Below are 6,476 nucleotides of genomic sequence, written 5' to 3'. Positions count from 1 at the left end.
AAATAGCCAGGACAGACGGCCTGAGTTCATTCACAAAGCGCGCCCACAGAACACACACTCACATACACACTTTAACTAACAAAACAATTTAAAGGGATGGGGTGAAGAACTAGGGAAGGGGGGAACCAGAAAGGGGTGGTGGTGGTGATGTAACATTTGGAATGTAAATAAGTAAAATAATTTAATAAAAAAATAAACAAAACAAAAAGAACACAATTTAAAAAAGAAAACCGGACCCCTGATTTTGTGGAGCTTGCTTTCAAGCAAGAGAGATAGATTTTTGCCTAAACCAATGAAAGAACAATAGTTCAGACCATTTACCAAGGTTGTAAATCCAGAAAAACACGGAGAAGTGTTCAGAGGCACAAAAATAAATCAGGCTGTGAGGGTTCCTGGTAGAAAAGATATCCTGGACTGAGACCACTGTTCGATACTACTATAGTTATCTTTTGTGTACAGTTCACAGACTTTTTGAAATGGGTGTTTAAAAATAAAATCTGCATTCAATAATTCATTGAATGCCACATCTACTGGGTGAACAAGACCAGGCTAATTTGGCCCTCATGAAAAGCCTTTGATAAATTCTCAAGTAAGTGCTTTTGGGCATTGAGGAAACTAAGATTTAGAAATGTTAAATAAACTTTCCAGTATTATCTGCCCTTAAAAGAGGGGTCCATCTCACTCCAAAGTCTGTGCCCCTCCTAGACTCAATGTTTTATTGTCCCCACATTAAATATTGGGAATAATTACAAACCATTTTCTTCCTATTAAGTCGGGTTAATCCAGTCCAGTAATGAGAATAACTCACAGCAAAAGGAGAAAATCACTGTTGCTGTGGTCTTCGAGCCATTATTAAGTGGAGAACAGCTTTCAGGATCCCTGATCTTCATTCTCACAATGCTTTGAGGAGTGCTCTTATTGTGTGGTAAGTGGTACCCCAGCTCTGACGAACCAGCTGTTCTTCCTGTTGCAGTGGTTGCCAGGTGACTGCTACACATCCCGAGATGGAGATATCTTTTCCAGCTCCACTGATGTCCATTTGATCATATGACCCACCTTTCGCTGATGGAATGTATACAGGCCTCAATATATACAAGCCTAAACTTTCAGAGTCAGGCAATGATGTGTTTCCTCCAGCTCATTTTCTTCATGAGAGAGAGAGCAGATCCCAGCCAGGGTTGTTCTGTCAGCTTGGGTCCTGAAAGGAAAACGAAGCATTCCATAGTTCACATCTAACATGTGGTCAGTGAGATCTAAGATTGGCTTTTCCACAGCCTTACTACTGAAACCTAATCTATCACTCTGTCTCACAGATGAAGGCACACAGTGCGGTAAGAGACACTATGCCTGTCTTAGGGTTTTACTGCTGTGAACAGACACTATGACCAAAGCAAGTCTCATAAGGACAACATTTATCTGGGGCTGGCTTACAGATTCAGAGGTTCAGTCATGGCAGCATCCAGGCAGGCATGGTGCAGGAGGAGCTGAGAGTTCTACATCTTCATCTGAAGGCTACTAGGAGAATCCTAGCTTCCAGGCAGCTAGGACAAGGTTCTTTCACCCACAGTGAAACACCTACTCCAACAAGGCCACACCTACTCCAACAGGGCCACACCTTCTAGTAGTGCCACTCCCTGGGCTGAGCAGATACAAACCATAACAGTGACTAAGGCAAGTTATAAATTAAAACATTTAATTTGGGGATTCACCGTTCCAGAGGGTTGATAGACAGCATGGAGCCAGCCAGCCAGGCAAAACACTAGAACAGTAGCTAAGAGCTTATTTCTGGGGCTGGAGAGATAGATCAGTGGTTAAGAGCACTGACTGCTCTTCCAAGGGTTCTCAGCTCAATTCCCAGCAACCACATGGTGGCACTCACAACCATATGTAGTGGGATCTTGGCGCCCTCTTCTGGCATACTAGCATATATGCAAGTAGAAGACTGTACATGATAAATCTTTTTTTAAAAAAAAAAAAAAAAAACGAGCTTCTGATTTGAAAGTTGGAGGCTCAGGGAGGGGCAGGGGCAGGGGCAGGGGCAAGAGCTTTGAAACCTAAAAGCCCACCCCAAGTGGCACACCTCCTTCTACAAGGCCACACCCCATAATCCTTCTCAAACAGTTTCACCAAACAAGAACCAAGCATTGAAAAACATAGGAGCCTATAGAAGGCACCACACCATGTCACAGTGAAATTTAAACCTAAGTTAGCATGACCCAGAAGCAACATAAGAAGTTGATACAGAACCAAATCTTCCTCACCAAAAATATTGGCATACTGCCAAAAAGTATTTCGAGAACTGGACTGTAATTCAGTCGATAGTGTGCTGGAATAACAGGTTTGAACTCTGAGTTTGATCACCAACACTGCATAAATTGGGCCTGATGGTGCATGCTTATGACCCTAACACTTGGGAGACTGAGAAAGGAAGAAATTCACAGTCATGCTCAGCTACACGGTAAGTTCAAGGCCATCCTGGGATACAGGAGACTGACCTGTAAGCTGACACAAACTCTTTCCTCCCAAGTTGCCTCTGGTCAAAGTGCACAGAACCCCCAAATTGGATACAGTTCATAAAACATTGAGCCAAAATAAAATCTTCCTTTAAGTTGCTTCTTGTTGGGTATTTGGTCACAGCAAAGGAAAGAGAAATTAACAAAGATGTCCTCATGTGTGCTAACATGTGTAATGGAAACCCTAAAAGGAGAGAGTGATGGAGAGGAAAATATTTGCAGAAAATAATATTCCCAAACTCCCCAAATTTGATGAAAACATTGATCTATATAGCCAAGGTACTCAGTCATCTCCAAAGAAGATAAACACAGAATCCCACCTGTGTACATAAAAGATGGAGAAAAAAATCATAAAGGTGAGGCTGGAGAAACTGCTCAGTGGTTAAGAGCACTGGTTGTTCTTCCAAAGGATCCAGGTTCAATTCCCAGCACCCACATGACAGCTCATAACTGTAATTCCAGTCAACAGGGGATCTGATGCCTTTGTCTGGCATCTAGGGCATCGGGAACACACGGGTTGTGTTGGAGGGACATACATGCTGGCAAAAATACTCATACACATAAAAACTAATTGTAGAAAAGAAGATATTAAAGGTGAAAGAGGAAAGCGACTCATTGCCTAGGGCAGAGCGCTGAGTTCGCATCAGTAATGGTGGACGACAGCAGTGGGATGATGTATGTAAGCACTGAAGGACCCTGCGTCAGGGTCCAATAATTTGATTTCTAGAGGTGGTGGTGGCACATGCCATTAATCCCAGCACGTGGGAGACAGAGGCAGGCTGATATCTGTGAGCTTGAGCCAGCCTGGTCTACAGACCTAGTTCTATGACAGCCAAGGCCACACAGAGAAACCCTGTCTTGAAAAACAATATATATGGCCATGGTGGCACATGCCTTTACCCCCAGTGCTCAGGAGGCAGAGGCAGGTGGATCTCTGTGAGCTCCAGGCCAACCTGGTTGTAGAGCCAGTTTAGGACGGAGGAACCGTGCCTCAAAACAAACAAACAAACAAACAAACAAACAAACAAACACAAACATACCAAAAAAGAAAGAAAAGAAAAAGAAAAAACAGTATAAATAATAACAAAACTGTCCTTTAAAAATGGTGTCCAGAGCTAGCAAGATGGTTCAGTGGTTAAAGAGGACTTGTTGTCAACCTAAAAGACCTGTATTAGATCTCCAAGTACCACAATAATAGAAGGAGAGAACCAACTCATAAAAATTGTCCTCTGACCTCTCCCTGGGTGAAATAACATGCACGTGATCACACACACACACACACACACACACACACACACACACACACACACACACACACACACACACACAACACACACACACACACACACACACACACACACACACACACACACCACACACACACACACACACACACACACACACACACACACACACACACACACACACACACACACACACATGTGATCACGTTTAATTCCTAGCTCTTGAAAGGCAAAGGCAGGTGAGCCTTGAACTACAGACTGAGTTTCGGGACAGCCAAAGCTATACCAAGGGACCTTGTGTTAGCTATGCCCCCTTTGGTTCACTTTCTCTTCTCTTTGTTTTCCCTCTCTGTCTCCCTCCTACCTGTCTCTTTTCTTCTTTGATGTAAAAACACACTGAGATGGGCCGGCAATGTGGCTTGCTGACAAGCCAGGACAGTCGCCATAGGCAGAGAGAAGCAACTTTTGAAAGTTATCCTCACATCCCAACGCGTGCAGTACACACATGGATCCACATACGTCGACACAAAGAAGCAAAATAAGTACATTTTAAAAAAATTCTGAAGGCGTTGATAAGAGTGCAGGGAAGCGGACATTTGTACACACTACTGACGGGAATGTAAAGGTCTCTACTCAGGAGAGTGGAGAAATGCGAACCAACATGAAAATGCACAAATCCTTGTGAATTTCATACCCATCGAGAAAAAGAAACGATTGATTGATTGATTGATTGATTGATTGATTTATTCAATCATGGGTTTTTGAGAGAAAAACAAACCTGAACTCTTACCTGGCATTCCTCATAAAAACAACTTCCCAAAAGATATGGCAAAATATGAAAAATAAAAATCATGAGGCTTCTACAAAAGACGGAAGGCAGCATCTCTGTGTGGCCTTGAGGCTCTCAAAGCACCTTTATCCAGGTTAGGGCAAAATAAAAAATAAAAATAAAGAACAACGAACTCCAAAAGAATTATAACTTGAACTTTTGAAAACATAGATTGATTATTTATTTATTTATTTATTTACTTATTTATTCCTATGTGTGTAACTGAGAGTATTTGTGTGTGTACCACATGTGTGCAGATGCTAACAGAGACCAAAAGAGGGCGCTAGATCCACTAGGACTAATTAGAGTTAAGGACGCTTGTGAGCCTTTTGATGTAGGTGTTGGAATCAAACCTAGGGGTCCATAATGTCTAGTCCATATATCTAGAAGTGAGCTTGAGCTGGACTATACAGAGATTTCTGGCTGTTAGATAAAACCTGCATTTCTCAGGAACTTGTGAAACCTTTTCCCATTGGCCAGGAAGAAGCCTCTTCCCTTACCTCTAGCTACCTGTGGCACCTATCAGCCTATCGAAGTCCATGCTGGTCTTGGCTCCCTCAGTATTTCCAGTACCTGTGATACAGCTCAAAGTCCACAGGAACATCCTGCCTTTCCCTCCACCCAGTGTCTCGTCTCCATGTAATCCGTGTGATTTGTTCACATTCCTCTATTTCTGTTCCCACTCTTGCTATTCTTCCCCCACCCCCCATTATGCTGTCCCATATTCTCTTACCCCAACCCTTGCTATCCTCTCACTCGCTCGCTATCCTATCTTTTGCTTTGGCCACTCTTCCCTCCTGCGCTCTCCCTTTCTTAGCTCTGGCCATGTCTAATCTGCTTTCTTTTCTCTTTCAGATGCCTCAGGATGTTTTCTCTAGTAATCACCACAAGCCCCTAGTAATGGAGCAGTCATGTGGGCAGTTTCTTCACTACACCTCCTCACATACACTCTACGGGAACAGCAAGTGCTCTTACCCACGGAACCATCTCTCCTGCCCCAAAGTTGAACTTTTAACAATTAAGGATTAAATAATTTTGGAACATGGTCTCACTGTATATTCTTGCCATGCAGACCAAGCCGGCCTTGAATTCACAAAGGATGACCTGCCTAACGAGATCTCAGATTGAATAAAAGAAAAGCCGACCGTCAGGAGAAACCCTTCATGGTGCATACATCTGAGAAGCCATGTGGGCTAGCTAGTCAATTATTGCAGACAGGGATAGCCTGAGAGACCGGGAGTTCAACAGACTCCCTGGAGGCAGACAGATAGAAAAGAGGGCCATCTTGGAAATCTCCAAGATGACCAGCTTCTTCCTCAACCTGGAGACTGGAGACAAAGCTGGGCTACATTTGTCTCCACTAGCCGGCTCCCCGTTTTGGACAGCCTCAAGGAGTTCAAGACTGAGTCAGCCATGTCATGCCACAGTTCTGAGCAAATCAATGTAGTTTTCCCCAAACCCTAAATTGGGGGGTTGGGGGTGGGGCTCTACAGAGGTTTTAAAAGCCCCTAGAAAAGACTGGTCTTTTCAGCTCCCCCTTCGCTTTGCAAAGTGTCTTTTCCCTGTGTGTCTTTTGCATGCGAATGTTTACTCTCCCCTCCCCCTCCAGTAAATGTCTTTCATTTTAAAATATTTTATTTATTCTATATAGTACTGTTGGGTTCAGGACAGGCGCCAAGAAAACTCATCAGAAACTTAATTAAAGTTTTATCTTCTGAACCAAGTCCCCGAAGGGAGATTGTACAACATTTTTATGGGATGGGAACTCGAATGAAGCAAGGGAGATGGGGCGGGTGATTGCGTTGACCAATCATACTTCGACACAAGGGGTTAAGCAAGGAAGTCATCCTTGGAGACTGGGCCTTATCCAAGTCACTTGATTTCAGGGTC

Source organism: Rattus rattus, chromosome 7, assembly GCF_011064425.1.
Source record: "Rattus rattus isolate New Zealand chromosome 7, Rrattus_CSIRO_v1, whole genome shotgun sequence".
Classification (NCBI taxonomy): domain Eukaryota; kingdom Metazoa; phylum Chordata; class Mammalia; order Rodentia; family Muridae; genus Rattus; species Rattus rattus.
Note: the sequence above shows the minus strand (reverse complement) of the source record.